The following is a 16939-nucleotide window of genomic DNA, read 5'->3' as shown; positions in this document are numbered from 1 at the left end:
TTCTTAATTTGTAATTTTGAAAGAAATGTATACTTTAATTCAGCAAGGATTCATTAAACTGATCAAAAGTGACAGTAAAGACATTTATATTACAAATAAATGCTGTTCTTTCAAACTTTCTAAAGAATCCTGAAAAAAACTTTCTCACTGTTTTCACAAAAACATGAAGCAGGACAACTGTTTTCAACATTAATAATAAGAAACATTATCTTTTCAGCAGCAGATCATATAAGAATGATTTCCGAAGGATCATGTGACACTGAAGACTGGAACAATGATGCTGATACAAAAAAAATAGTCTTTAATCAAAGGAATAAATTACAATCTAAAATACATTGAAATAGAAAATGCTTATTTTGAATTTCAGTAATATTTCAACATTTTTACTGTATTTCTGATCAAATAAATACAGCCCTAAGAGCTTTCTTTCCAAAATTTGAAGGGTAATTTCTGATTTGTAAAAACGCATATCATTATCATTCTCACACCAAATGTCCAAAAGTACACATTTCTATGGTTCACAGTTCACACACACCAGAAGCGGCTCAACAAAACATCTGTAACAAACTCTTCTCAGCTGATCTGTGTTTAAACATCATGAAGTGGCTCTGAATCCAAATGAAGAGATCAATACACACACACACACACACTCACACACACATGCACAGCAGTGCTGGAAACACACAGATGGCCATGCTTACAATGAATACAGACTGTGTTAACCTCCAACACAAACAAACAGACACACACACACACACTCGACAGAAGGAGAGAGAGAGAAAGAAAGGCGCACCACATTATCACTTCTCAAAAAGAATGCATAAACACCCAAATGAGAAATGGGGGGGAAAAAACTAAGAAAATAAATGTATTTATTTATTTTCAGTAATAATATTATATTCAATAAGTAATAATAAAACAATAAATGTAGCTAAAATAATGTTGATATAATTACCATAATTTTATTTTTAAAATGTATTTTTGCACATAAAATATACATATAAATATATACATACATAAAAAGTTAGTCTTCAAATGATTCAAAGAATGTAAGCTGGAGCTTTTCATAGTGTCCAAACTTGTTACTGCTATAGTGCATATATCTTTCCATCTCGTCATCATCATTGATAATTTTTTATGTGCTCGAAGAAACCCTTAAACCTGATGAGTTCACTTTAGTTCTGAAACACAAACCTGAACTTTCTAGAGTAAAACATCTGGAGTGAAAACCTTAAATTGTGAGTTTTTACGTTTCAGTTCATTCAGTCTGAACAAAAGCCCAGTGTAACTTCATTAAAGTCATATAAGCCAATACGCTCGATTATGTGGCACTAATGAATCTGATCCCCCCAGAAAAGAGCTCAAACACACTTCTCTCCGTCGTAAATCATCCTCAAATGAGACTTCGGTACAGTGGCCACCAACTCAGGCCTCTTTGTGCGCCGTGACCTCTGGGTCAACGACAAGTGACTGAAAGCAGGCCTGTCACTGTCCACGGACAAAGACACTGCACACATGGGCCGCTGTAGCCCACAGCAACCACAGGACGGACACATGGCACAAGACCCCTCACAGATGGGACCTGTGTGTGTGAGGAGGGGGTTGTCATGCTGGAGGAGCACAAGCAAAGGTAACCAGTTAAAAGGCAACTGATGACCACAGATGTAGATGGTGTAAAAGATCGAATTGGGGTGAAGCCTGTCAAGAACATGCCTGGCTTGTTATTCACCCAAAGCACAAAAGAACAAAAAACAAGGAATTACATTTTGTTATATGAATTGTATATTAGTCAAATGAGCTTTTATGCCTATTAGCTGTAGAGATCAATAAATGTGAAGTTAAACTTCCAGATACATCATGGCTAAATCTACACTTCATTGTATAAAATGCCAGTTTTTTAATGACACATCTGTATTCACCACTAAATTCTACAAATTTGTCACTTTCTGACATCAGATTCATTAATGTGAGAGTTATTGACAGTCACTTGAACAATACACCCTTATCAAAAAATGAATGAATGAATGAATGAATGAAAATAAAATGAATGATAATCTTCATACTTAAAGGCTAATCTAATTTCTTTCATTCCAAGTAGTTTGTAAGCTGACCTTTCCTTTCCTAGCTAGAAACATCAAATTACATTACATACATTTACTTGCTTACACATGGATCAATGATGTCTGTCATTATAGCTTATCATTACTGTAAAAGCCATTGTAAGACTTTGCCCCCGTTTCTTTTCAGTTGAAATCTTACGACAGGGTAAAATAAAGTCTAAAATAAAACCCGATTATGCCGGTTAAAGTGCTAATGATGAACTCCTGAATGTCTCCGTAGGTCAAAACAGCAGCCACATCTGATCAAAGACATCAGAATGAAGCGCGACTGACGTTCACAGAGGAGAGAAAGTCAAGAGATACCAGTTTCCTCTCTGTTTCTGTCTGTTTTGCAATAAAACCAAAGAAATAACAGAAAGCGAATAAGGTCAACAACTCACACAAAGCCAGAGGAAATCTAATGCTCTTGCAAATGCTAATTTTAAAGGGCGCCAATTAAGGAGAGTTGTTTTATGGCACTTTTTCAAGAAAACAAAACCTGTGCCCCAGCCCCTCCCTGGCGGACCGCGTGGTGTCCAGCCTCTAATTGGACAGCTCCTCCTGTGTCCGCTCACACACACACACACACACAAACACACTGTGGAAATGAGCTGCTGTCTGTTAGTTGTCCCTTTCACACACACTGCACGTTTATCACTGTCATAGGCTCACTGAGGGGGAGTGTGTGTGTGTGTGTGTTTCGGTCCAATCTGTTGTGTTTTTTTTTTCTATACATTGTGCTCTTGCACGTGTTGTCTTGGCGTGTGCTACAGTCATAGATCTCTACGTCTCATTCGAACCTGACAGCTGTAAGTGTATGTGAGTGTGAGTGTGTGTATATGAGTACTGTAGTGATGCCAGGGTGAGATGTTAACTAGAAAATGATGTGTAGGTTGAAGGACTTTTAATGTTTAACTAACTTGGGGTCTGTTTGGAGTGTGCCTCTATAAAGAACTGGCACATGATGGTTTAAATCATCTTTGACTGGTTGGTAAATGCTTTTGAAGGTCACACATGTCCTTGATTATAATAGTTTCAGTTCACATTTACTTGGTGATAGGCACAAGCACATAAAAAAAAACCCAATACATATACACACACACGTTTTAAAATAACTGTTGAGTATTTGAATATACCATATATTTTAAAATTTAATTTATTCCTGTGAGATGCAAAGCTGAAATGAAGGAATAGTTCACCTTTATACTGACAATTTACTCACCCTCAGACCTGCCCAGATGTAGAGTTTGTTTCTTCATCAGAATTGGAGAAATGTAGCATTCCAACACTTGCTCATCAGTGGATCCTCTGCAGTGAATGGGTGCCGTCAAAATGAGAGTACAAAAAACTGATCAAAACATTACAGTTATCCACAAATTATCCTATTTGGATAATGACTTGTGATTGAAAAGCTGCATGTTTGTAAGGAACAAATCCATTTTAAGTTCTTCAAATGAATGCTTTGGCTAAAATGGGTCTTCGTTGCCACGTCTGAATCAGAAGAGAAAAATACACAGATCAAACTCCAGAACAGTCCAAAACAGTTCTAAACAAATATGTTGGTGGATTTTGATGTGAGAGGACAAGAAGAGATGGATTTCTTCACTGGAGGGGCGTTATTATGGATTATGGACTGATATTTTGGCCAGAAGCAATGCTTTGAATTTAAAATGCCATAATGATGGATTTCTTTCTTCTAATCATGCATCTTTTTGCCTCACAAGACATTCCTTTATGAACTGGAGTGGTTTGGGTAACTTGTGGATTACTGGGATGGGATTATCTGTTGGTGAGCAAATGAAGCAATGCTTGGATAATGTTGAACATCTTGGATAATCTGCAGACAAATTTCCATTTTTAGGTGAACTTTCCCTTTCAACAAACACAAGTCATGTATAATCTGCACTCATCAGCTAAAAGTATTAGAGCACCAGCAGTGATATGATAGAGAGGTCACAGAGAGAGGACAGAAGTCATTCATATTCGCATACTTGAGGAAAGTGAGGAACAGGAGCAGGAGAGTGTAGGTGGACAAGCATTGTGATGCGTTCTGTCTCAGCTCCGCCCCCTGCAGATCTCTTTGATGCTGAAGAGTTCAGGACATTACTTCATCTCCTCAGAGGTCACCACGCTGTGAACCCCAAAAGTGTTCGCTTGGGAGCACCACAGGATCCAGAGGCAAAACTTTTGTTCCTAAAGAAAATAAACGTGTTGTCTGGACGAGAACAGGGAAGGTCTTGTAGAGAATAAAACAAACACAACAGAAAAAGAGTGGGCCCAGGTATTAACATGGGGTCAGATCAGCATGCAAATGAGATGGGAATATACACACTGCATAACTGAAGTGTGAGTGCAAGTATAGGCAGAAGAGTTATGTGTAAAGTAATGAATACAGAAATTATTTAAACACTTACATCAATATCTGAATGGCACTGCATTAGATGATAAAATACCAAGCAAAACATTTTCTGATGGGAAGTTGGTTGGGTTTAAAATAATATAAACTACACATTTGAGAACATAAATACATCCATTAAAATCAATAAAACACCAGTTGTTTGGTTAACACTTATGCTTATGCTTATGGAAGACAAACTGTAGGTGTACATGTATTTTATCAACTACAAGGAGGAAGAATAATGTTTCAAATTAATTGGTAATATGCAATTAAAACGTTGTGTAACTATATTTAACAAATAGCAATCATGTCAATACAGAGGTATTAAGAACTCTAATAACTTATATTATGACTTATAAACACTGTGATGACTTATAGCCTATACATGCATTCTTTCTTATTTAGTAATGTATTGATTTGGAAAATGTTTCCAGAGTAGAAAAAGAAATGAGGCTCACTTGTAGACACAACACTCATCATGTTCTGCCCTCTAGTGGTAAACTGATGTACTGCGTCAATCTGTGTGTGACGCCACAGAAAAACTAAAGCAACTCGAACCAATATGTAACGACAATGCGCTGATTTTGTTTGCTTTGGCATGCAAATGTCATTAAAAATATAATAATAATAATAATAATAATAAACGAACTGGGTGGAAATAATGATTAGCCTTTCCTCATTGACTGATTGTGAGTCAGTTTACATATACTTTACATGAGTTTACAGCGTAGCTACAGTGTTAACTTATAGAAAACTTGAAATATCATTATACCGATTTATGTAGCCAAATCGCACAATTCAGAAAGTCAACTATGCTTACTAAAGTTTTGTACTGCTGTTTCCTCTCCAATATGATGTCACTTTATAAAACTGCTAAATGTGTTTGAAACAAGCCAAATTGTGTTTTTAGTGACCTGAAATTAGACCCTTCTCAAGTTTAAAATGAATTCATTATTATTTCTTGTCAACTTTTACATTCTTAAGTATAACTTTTCAAAGAAACTTCCTTTCATTTTTGTCTTCAAGAGAGATATAAATGAATATTTTAATTCAATTGGAAGAATCGAAGACAACTCTGTCTGGCACGCAAACTATGTTTCACAACCAAACACCTGTGAGATGGTGACAAGGAAACAACGCGATATCACACGTGCAAGATCGGAGTTTTCACGTGAGACTGGGATAGCTCAGATGAAACGTCCTGCTAAATTTATACTAATTTATCTTCCATTTCATGGGTCCAAATAGACAGAGAAGAAAGCCTTTTTCTGAAATGAAGCCATGCTTGCTGATATTGTGGTTTATAACTCCTCGCCGAACTCTCCGCTGCTCTGTATCTTGCTCTCTTATTCGCTGTCAGTCATCGCCGATGTAGTTCCCTTATCGATTCGGTCTCTCGACATTACATATGGCGGAAATCTATTTCCTCGAAATTATGAAGTCTGACTGAATAACTCTGCAAATAGCCAGTGGCGCCCCCGCCCTCACCTGATTGACTGACAGCCATCAATATAGGTGACGTCGAGCCACGAACCGAAGACTGCAGAGAGCTCCATCAACGGATTCTGTCTAGGTATTGGCATCGGCCCACGCCATCATCACGTGAAAGATCCCCCTCTCATACTCTGAGGCCAGTTCCCGCCCTCCACTAGAAGCGAGGGAAATGGTCTCGTATGGATATGACGAGGATGATGCCATGTCTACGAATGCCTCCAACCCGGGAGCGTGGTCCGAGTCCCCGTCTGAATCCACCCCCGCCAGATATGGCCAGAGGCACGCGTTCCAGAGCGCGGTAGAGCGTTATGAGCCAGAGCCACCGTTCCACCAGAGGCAGCCCAAGAAGCCCCGTTTTGGTAAGAAACCGGCCTCTAGCAACCAACGGCGCCCGGCGGGCAAGAAGCAACAGCGTTCATGATGCTCATGCCAGAGGGAAGAGAGTGCTGGACGTGTTCGTCGGACCCGCGGCGGAGAGGGCGTGTTCCCGCCCAGAGTTCGTCAACAGTGTAAATGTTGTGTCAATGAAACCGCTGAGTTCTGTTTCAATAAACATGCATTACATGCTTCAGCAAAAGAGCTTTCTTCCTCCCTCTACTATTACCCGCGATGCCCGCTACATAAGCGAAGCCTCTCCCCCAAGAGACGCTTCTCAGAGCAGAAGCTTGGGGAAACCCGAGGAGGTGACTATGTATGTTCCCATGCAAGAAGCCACAGACGAGTCACCTGCCATTCATATAGCGGTCAATGCTTCCCCGGTGGCTGGCGCGTAGCCCCCGCCGCAGCATACATTAATGGCCCCTGTATTGAGTCATCTGAGCGCGTGGGCGACACTCCCGGCGGCATCTTATTGGGTTATCAACACGATAAAACGCGGCTAAACGCTCCAGTTCGCTTTCAGACAACCCCGCTTCGGCAGTGTAATTATGACAGAAGTATAAGAAAAGTGCGTATTTACAATGTGCATGAATACAGCGCTCGCTCCCCTGAAGCTCAGTGGAATGCGCATACTGAACTATCTCGATGACTGGCTAGTCATCGCGCGGTCGAGAAGCGCTCACGAGAAACATTCAGAAGAGTACACTGCAGCCACGCCAATATATCACATTCCTGGGTATGATACTGGACTCGCGCACTATGATTGCGAAGCTGTCAGAGCCGAGAATCCAGTCAATTCACAATACACTAGCCCTCTTCGTTCAAGGCAGGGCAATCCCCTTAAGAACGTTTCAGAGATTGCACGTTCTGATGGCGGCTGCAGCCTCCATCTGCAGACTGGGTTTGTTGCACATGAGACCGCTTCAACACTGGTTACAGAGCCGGGTGAAGCCGCGGGCATGGAGAGTGTGGCGAGGAGTATATCAGCGAGTGCTGCAGACAATAGCAGAGGCTAGAGCCCCTTCGATGAGGCATTTATACACTACAAAGTGGAAATTATTTGCTAACTGGTGTGTTGACAAAAATGAGGACCCCAGGAATTGCGATATCTCCATTATTCTGACCTTCCTACAGGAATGTCTGGATGCTGGCAGTTCTCCATCTACAGTGAAAGTCTACGTGGCCACTATCGCCATTTTTCGTTGTGGGAAACGAGTGGGAGACTTGCATGCCCTGTCAGTGGATAGCACGTGTATGCAGTTTGGACCGGTAGATTGTATGGTCAGACTTTTACCCAAATGCGGCTATTCGCCTAAAATGCTCTTAACGCCGTTCAGAGCTCAGATTGTTACAATTCAAGCATTTTGCCCCGAGGAGGACAGTAATTCAGAGTCTCGGAAGTGCGCATTGTGCCCTGTGCGTGCTCTGTGTGCTTAGTGAACAGAACTAGCCAGTTTCGAACATCAGTACAAGCCAATTTAACGCCGTATATATACGCAAAAAATTTACGTTTTGCAAAAGAAAATAAAGTTTTGCAAACTAAAATTAAAGTATTGAGGAAAATAAATTTGCTTTTTGCAAACAAAAATTAAGAATTGCAAAACATAATTGAAACAGCACAAAAGCAATGATTTTGCAATAAATATTTTCCATGGTCATTAATTCCTATTAATTTATTTGCAATGCTGCTTTTATTTTGCGTGTCAGTCTAGTTTGAGCTTGCCATACCAATTTTCCTTTGCACTTCACTTTTCTGCACGTTTCTCTTTGTTGCACTGTTTTGATGTGGGGGCGGAGTCAAGGGACGGGGACGTGTACAACACGACTCCCTGGAAGTGGCGTCATCGGCCCGAGACGCAGCTCACTGATCCAGGTCCTGTCATGATGAGCAGAGACTTTCGAGTGGATCGTTTATTTTTATTCAGTAGCATTAAAACATTCATGTTTTCATTTTATTTACTTTATTAACAAATGTACACTCTTGGAAAAAAAGGGTTCTTTGGGGTTCTATATAGAATCCTGATAGGGTTCTTTACTCAACTCCAAAGAACCTTTAATGCTAAAAAAAGTTCTATAATGTCAAGAAAGAACCCTTTTGGCACAAAGGTTCTTTAGGCTATTATTCATTCATATTTTACATTATTCTGCAACATTTTGTATTTGTAATTTAATTATTGTTTGTAGTAACTTAATATCACATTTTAATCATGCTGATTTTTGGAGGTAAACTGAAATGGCACTCTTCGTGTGATATTGATTAACTACATAAAATGATATAAATATATACATTTTCTAACCCCCATATCTTGAATTTTGTGATCATTTACATGCATTCATAAATGCATTTGAACTCCCGAACTGACTCAAATGATTCACAATCTGAAGTTCCTTCCCATCCAAATCAAATGACACCGTCAGCGCTACTATTGGCTTAGTTCGCTAATTTAATAACATTTGCTGAAATTAAGGTATGAAAAGTATGTTGTTAACAAATAAAATATCAATATTTCCATTCCGAACTGCTTTCCACGTCGAAACATCCAGGAACATAACCAGGTGAGCAGATCACTCTCTCACTATTCATCATCATCCACCTATCAGAACACACGAGAACTCTTTGACCACAGCTGCTGTGCTGTGCCTGCGCAAAAACTCTTGCAGCAGTTTAACACTGGTTTTCTCTGAGGTGGTCGGATCACATCAGATTGTGGTTAATCTTGCAGATCATGACTTATATCTCTTCCTCTCCCTGCAGTTTGGTAACATAAATATTCCTCATTTGAACTCCCACCTCTTCTGTGGGTTTTATTGTTCTGGGTCTGAATTTGGGCTCCTGGGATCTCAAAAAAGAAACATTTTCAATCTCCAAGGTGAACGTTATGACAACACACTCTTAGAAAAAAAGGTTAATTGGGGTTCTATTTAGAACCATAGGGTTCTTTACTCAACTCCAAAGAACCTTTTATGCTAAAAAGGTTCTATAATGACAAGAAAGAAATCTTTTGGCATAAAGGTTCTTTAGGCTATTATTCATTCACATAATACCTTATTCTGCAACATTTTGTATTTGTAATTAAATTCGCTATCCCGCTCCGAACTCCCAAACTGAGTCAAATGATTCGCGATCCCGCTACGAACTCCCGAACTGACTCAGATGATTCGTGAATAAATATATACATGAATAAATATATACATTTTCTAACCCCCATATCTTGAATTTTGTGATCATTCACATGCATTCATAAATGCATTTTGCAATACACTGAATAATGCAGTGAAAGAACGCACTCAAAATTCACACACGCAGTAGTATGACTTCATCATGTAACTTTACATTAGCCTAGATGCCTGCACTTTTTAGGCACGATTTGTTTAGTTTTTGAATATACTTGATACTGTTAAAAGGCACATCATTAAAACAAAAAATATGAGTTCACATATCACACCTAAACACGCTTGGAAAACGTAATTATAACTAGCTACTAAATTAGTTAAAAATGCCTATCCATATAAAATTATGATTCACGAACCCCAAACTGACTCAAATGATTCGCGATGCCCAAACTGACTCAAATGATTCGGGTCCCGCTTTGAACTCCCGAACTGACTCAAATGATTCGCGATTCGCTACGAACTCCCGAACTGATTCCAATGATCCCCAATCTGACTCAAATGATTCGCGAACCCGTTTAGAACTCCCGAACTGACTCAATTGATTCGCGATCCCGCTCCGAACTCCCGAACTGACTCAAATGATTCGCGAACCCGCTACGAACTCCCGAACTGATTCAAATGATTCGCAATCTCCAAACTGACTCAAATGATTCGCGATCCCGCTACGAACTCCCAAACTGATTCCAATGATTCGCGATCTCCAAACTGACTCAAATGATTCGCGATCCCCGCTTTGAACTCCCGAACTGACTCAAATGATTCGCGCTCCGAACTCTCGAATTGATTCATTTGAAAAAATAATTATAGGCTATAATCAACACTTCCACGATTCGTTAATCTCGACAGCTGTAATAGTAAATATATATATAGAGAGAGAGAGAGAGAGAGAGAGAGAGAGAGAGAGAGGGGTTCCACATCCCAGAGAGCAACATAGTGTCGGGCCAGATGTGGGCCGAATCTGGACCGAAGCTGCTTGCTGTCAGGGTATGGCCTATAATAAAACAAGTAGGCAAAAAATTAATAGTAGGCCTACATTTCATTCCATGTCGTTGTAGATCACAGGCTAAAGTAAAATTCAAATGGCGTTTTATGAATAAAGTTATCAAGTCTGCTTTGTCAATAACATGCAGCAGCCAGAAACAATATAATATTTTTTGTTATTTTATTATTAATTTAATTAATTAATTAATTCATTATTATTATTATTATTATTATTTTATTTTGCAAGCACCACTAGCAAAGAATCCGCAGGATTAATAAACTCTGCTGTCTGCCGCTTCTCTCCTGGTGAAAATGAACTGAGCTCGTGGTTGCCACTTGTCAGTGCAGTACAGAAGGGATGAAACCCACACATTAAAACAAATATTAAAGCATAATCTCATTTTTTACCCACAAACAAAAATAAAAAAAATCAAGCTACATTTACGTTTTCCGTTTCTTAAACAAAACGAAAATCAAACCATTTCTCATTTATCTTTATTTATTTTTAAATAGAAAATCAAAAGTCCAAAATATACATGGACCATAATGAAGTAAAATAAACCAAAACTTCAGACAACTGTTAGTATAAAAATATTTACAAAACTATCAATACTTTGATGACCAATTACCAAGCAATGCTTAATTTTGTTCAGACTGTTGGTTAAAAGGTTGCATTAGCAATTCAGGAAAAAACACATAAACAAAAGATGGTGAGGCCGAAGTGTCAGAATAATTTTTGGTCCCATTTAAAAAAAAAAAATCAATTTCACTAGTAGTCCACTGTATGAAGAATCTGTGGATATAATATGTCACAGTTCGCTTTATTTTCCTATACTCACTTACATAAATGTATTACAGTGTCCTATACCTATTAGTGAAAAAAAAATATATATATATCAAAATTACATCTGGTGTCTGAATAATTGTTGGATTGACTGTGCATTAATTCATGTTAAAACTACTAAGTAATTCAGTCAAGAGCAGTGAGTGATTTTCTTTCTTTAATTTTATTTGATTAACATTACAGCAGCCAGGAGCTAAATTAGGCGCGGTCACTTTAAGAGACAATAACTGCATCCAATATAGTGCACAACCGATTTTTTTTTCTACTGTTTGCTTTCACCTAAGACATAACCAACAGTTTATCCAAACGTACTTTCGAAGACAGGTATAATGACCCATATATTTTAAAAAGTGAGGGACAAACAAATTGAAACATACAAAGCCTTAAGAATTACAGGAAGGACAGGAGGAGAGGAAGAGGAAATGAAGAGACTCGTCAGAATCACACAGCGGTGTCTGCATGTATTATTGAAGCATGTGAAACTCTCAGAGACACAGTTACATAAGAGCCATGGCCAGCAGACTCAGAGCTGTTTCCAGGGATCTTCTGAAGCTGCACTTTGGTATTTAGAGGACAAAGAAATAATGAAGTGGTAAGAGCCTCGCAGCTCTCGCTCCTCACGCTCTCCTGGAGTCTGATTATTAAATACCCTGTCATTAATCTTGCTGGATGTTTGTCTGCATGTATTAGGAAAGCATTATGTAAATCCATTGACTTAATCCATTGACTTATATATGCTTCTGTTGCTGTTATTAATATTTTTTCTTTTCCACTGTTGCATAGCTTATTAATATTAATATCATTCTTTCTATGCCCTATGATTTATGACAAAGAAATACATAATGCACATTATAGTATTATTATTGTCTTATTTTGCAACTTTACACAGTACCCTCTAATAAATTATTATTTTTTAATTTTTTTATTGTAGTATTTGTAGTGTTTTTGGTGACTCTGAAATTAGACCATTCTTATTTTACGTTTATAATTAATTACTATTTCTTGGCAACATTTAAATACATAAGTGTAAATGTTAAAAGACCATTCCTTCCTTTTTTATTTTCAAGATAGATATAGATTTGTATTAGAATTTTTTAAAGAATTCTAAAAAATTATAAAAACTAATAAAATGCAGTGACACAGTTCAGCGTGTGCATATCTTATTAATATTGATATAGTTATTTTTATGCCTGATGCTTTATGAGAAAGACATGTGGAACATAATGCACATTAGTAAAATGATTGTCTTATTTCCAACTTTACACTTTTTAATAAATTATTTAATTAATTTAACCTTCATAATAAACCTATTTTATTTTATTTTATTATGAATAAATATTGATTAAATTATTTATTTACTCTCTTGACATTATTTTATTTTTATTTTACTATTTGTACTTCATTTGCAAATCATAGCATATTTTATGCACAGTAATGCACAGTATATTGAAAACATACACAGTCCCTCATTAAGATATTTAAATAAATGCAAAAGTTAACAATGGGTTTTCTAATATCATTTTGCATTATGAACTGTGCGTGACCTTAGAAGCTTGATATATATATATATATAAGTTATGTTCAGTCCTACTGCATTCAGATATTATGTAACACAAGAGAAACATTTGAGTGTATTAATTATTCATGCGGCTGCCTGAATAATTCTAGAGCTGAGAGAGAGAGAGAGAGAGAGTTGCTAAGAAGTTGCTAGAGAATTCTGGATAGTTGCTAGGCTCTATGATATTGTGGTCTCCAGATATGGCTTGTGTTCCTCTACGACCCAAAAAGTTAAAGTCATAGTGATGTTAACCACCTTAACAACAGCTCTGATAAACAAAATAACAGTCAGGCAACTCTTCAAATCTCCGGAACACAAAAACATCTGAATCTTCAGCATATTTCTGTAATGACTCTTTCATCCTGAAGGCTGATCAGAGTGAAATCTGTCTTAAAAACAAAACTCCTGGGCCCGTATTCATAAAGAATCTTAATGCAAAAAGTAGCTCCTAGTGACAAAATTCTAAGAAAATTCTTAGAAATGTGGGCGTTTACTCTTAAAATTAAAGAAAAAATCCTAGTAAAGAAAAACGTAATTCAGAAAGCATCTTAACCCTTAAAAGAGGTCTTAAGGTCAAACTTGTTAGGAGCACAGATGAGGACTTTTAAGAGTCTTAAGAGTTTCTTTAGCAGAAGAGAAAATGGCAGAGAGACGAAGGGGCAGAAGAAATGTGTTGCAGACAATGGATGACAGTGAGTTAATAATACGGTATTATATACAGATTATACAGATTATATAATCATTTATAATTTAATATATAAATTAAAGTAATCACTACATTACGATATCTGGCAACTGGGAAAATGCAACAATGCAATAGTGATGATTTGGGTCTGTCACAACCTTCTGTAAGCAGAGTGACAACACAAACAATTACAGCACTTTCAGAACATCTTATTGTGTCACAGTTCATTTAGTTTCCACTGGACATACCCACCTTGCAGGCTCAAAAAACTGCATTTATGAATATAGCAGGCTTATAGGTGCGCACAAGCAGGGGGAATGAACCGTTAATAGTTTGTGCTGTACGCTCCCATGTCTGCTTCTTGTCCCTTGCTGTGACACCCGGCCCGAATTTTCCTTTAAGAATGGCCTCGTGTTCATCCACTAACTGGGCTAACAGTAAACACTGTTCCTCTGTCCAGTTGGGCTTTCTCGCCCTTCTTGGTTTTGATTCCATGTTTGATACATTAAAACCAACATTCAAACCGCCACTTAAATAGGACAGCAATCACTGTAATTGGAAGGAGTGGAACACTTTTTATCATTCTAAGTCAATCAAATACCTTATAGGAAATTACAAGCATGATAAATAAAAAAAAAAGGATTTATAGACACACATATAATGTGTGTGTGTGAGAGAATGGTCAAATAGGATAAATTACTCATGTAAATTCAAAGTGAGAATTAGAATAGACCATATACTTAAAATCACTCTTTTTTTCGTTCTTGGACAACCAACCAATCACAGTCTTCAAAAGATTGTGTCATACATAGCAACAGGGTCAACCCCGCCTCCTCACTAAGATGAAAGTTTTTGTCTTTTCCTTTTTACTCAGAGTTGCTCTCTGATCGATCCCGAATCGCTTTTAAGCTAAGACTCCTACTTAAAAGTTTTTAAGCTAAATTAAGAGTTTTCTGAGAGGATTCTAGAATCTTTATGAATACAGGCCCTGGTTTGTATGAAGACAGGAAGTCGTCAAAAGCTCCTGAGAGGGCAAACAACACACATCAAGACTGTGTTTGCTGACAGATGAAGTTCATTATTTCACAGATGCTATTATGACTGTACAGTATGAATGATGATCAAACCAGAGGATTAAAGTCTGTCTGTAATCAAACAACAGAAGGAGGACATGAGAAGGAAAAAGAAAAGAGCTGAAAGTGGATAAGTTGAGAATTCCTAGAAAGTTTGTGACCTTTTTTTTTTTTTAGATCAGAGCACAACAACAAATAATCCTACAGTATAAAATATGAAGTGTTCATTTATTTTATTTTATTTTATTTGGGGGGTGGGGGATGATAGGAATGCCAGACTTAAAAGCTGTTGAACATTTCCACCATTGTTACACAGAAAAAAGAAGAAGAAGAAAAAAAAGATACAGCCAATTGAACATAGGTTGTCCTTTGGGGCAAGTTGTCACAATCTGTATTATTTAGTCATTTAGCAGACACTTTTATCCAAAGGGAGGACAAATGAGGAAAATGGAATCAATCATAATCAACAAAAGAGTAATGACATACAAGTGCTATAACAAGTCTCAGTTAGCTGAACGCAGTATATGTTGCAAGGGTTTTTTAAATACTAAAATAAAAATAAAACAGATAGAATAGAAAAAGAATAGAGCAAGCTAGTTAGTTTTGTTATGATACTAAATTGAGAAGAATACTTTTTTTTGTTTGTTTGTTTTGTAAATAATATTTTTTTTTAATTATGCTTCTGTAATACTGTTATTAATGTTTTTTCATTTCCAGTATTAGAAATGGGAAAGCATTATGCTCATTATTATTGCTGCATGTTTATATTTATATGAAATACCATCTTTAGATAATGCAATCTTCCTAATAAAAGCAACTTTTATTGTAATTTTTTTAATAATTAGTTTTTTTAAATAGTTTTTTTCATTTAGTTTAAAATTGTATAATTTATTATTATATTTGATTTTACTTGTGTTTATTTTTGCGCTTTGTTAGCAATAAAAATGGACCATTTATTTCATGCAAAAAATGCACCAAATACTAAAAACATAAGTAAGCCCTCATTAAAAGCTCACATATTGAAATTAAATTCAATTATGCCTTCATTATAAAATAATGCCTTCATTATAAACTATAAAGACTCATTCATTATACCCCAGGAAATGAAGATACAGGTCGACTCATGGGGCAAGTTGTCACAGTGAGAACCTACTGTTTAATAATAATGATTTGAGAATATCTTAGATTCCAGAATAGATAGAAAAATATATCTTCGTTTGTTGGTTTTAAATACTGTTTAAAGTGCAATAAAGCAACACATCTATTTTTAAAATGCATTAGAGACCATTTAATGACTTTTAAGATAAATGTATTCAGTAAAAACAATTATGTGAAACACAACAGTTCAGGAAACACAGACTCTAGAAAAGGCAACATTAAAAAACATCAAATGCTTGCTTTAAAACCTTATAATTAATGAGATTTGTGACAACTTGCCCCAGTCTCCCCTGCATTGCCATGCATAAGTGTTTCATTTTTAATTCAGCTTTGATTATTAAATATAAATGTGAAAGATCTGAGGCATCGATTGATCCTTTTCCCAGAGTATGAAGGAAGTCAGCAGTGACTCTGTGCTGAAGAAGTGTATGATTTATCACAGTTAGACGGCCCGCAGGGTCTCTCTGGAGACGGATGCCGGTTATTGTACAAGACTGCGGGTGGCCCGGGCTCCCAGGGGATGCACGGATGTTCAGGAAAACACTGTAACTCATTATGATTTACCTACTAACAGAAACTAGGACACACTGCAGAACAACGCACCTGGAAACAGCAGGGCTCCATTACAAAGGAAAGGAGTTAGCAGTATAATATGGATGCACTATATTTAAACATTACTTCTCATTTTCTGTATTCAAAGCCTTGGACCTTAAAGTGCAAGTTTGTTTGTTCGCCTCATAATGACCTCTGAAACAGCTCGGTAAAAATCAGGACATTAGGAACACTGTGGTCAAGCGCTTCTTTTGGAAACTTATTATACTAATGTTTCTTATACTATTCTTTCAGTAAAGAAAATTCCACTACAACCCTAAAAGGAATCTATGGAAAATCCAATGCAAGATTGCCTGAATTACTGTATGCATTAAATTTAGTACAGTAAACTGCAAAATGTACATTTATAAAGCATATTCCAGAAGTAAAAAAAAACCTTCATTTTGATTTAATAAAGATATGTTAGATAGTTAGACCACTCTGATGCTTAAAAATGCACATCAGTTTTTACTCTGTTTGTGGAAAGCGTCTCTAGCTTTTTCTCT

The sequence above is a fragment of the Carassius auratus genome, chromosome 38, assembly GCF_003368295.1.
Source record: "Carassius auratus strain Wakin chromosome 38, ASM336829v1, whole genome shotgun sequence".
Lineage (NCBI taxonomy): Eukaryota > Metazoa > Chordata > Actinopteri > Cypriniformes > Cyprinidae > Carassius > Carassius auratus.
Note: the sequence above shows the minus strand (reverse complement) of the source record.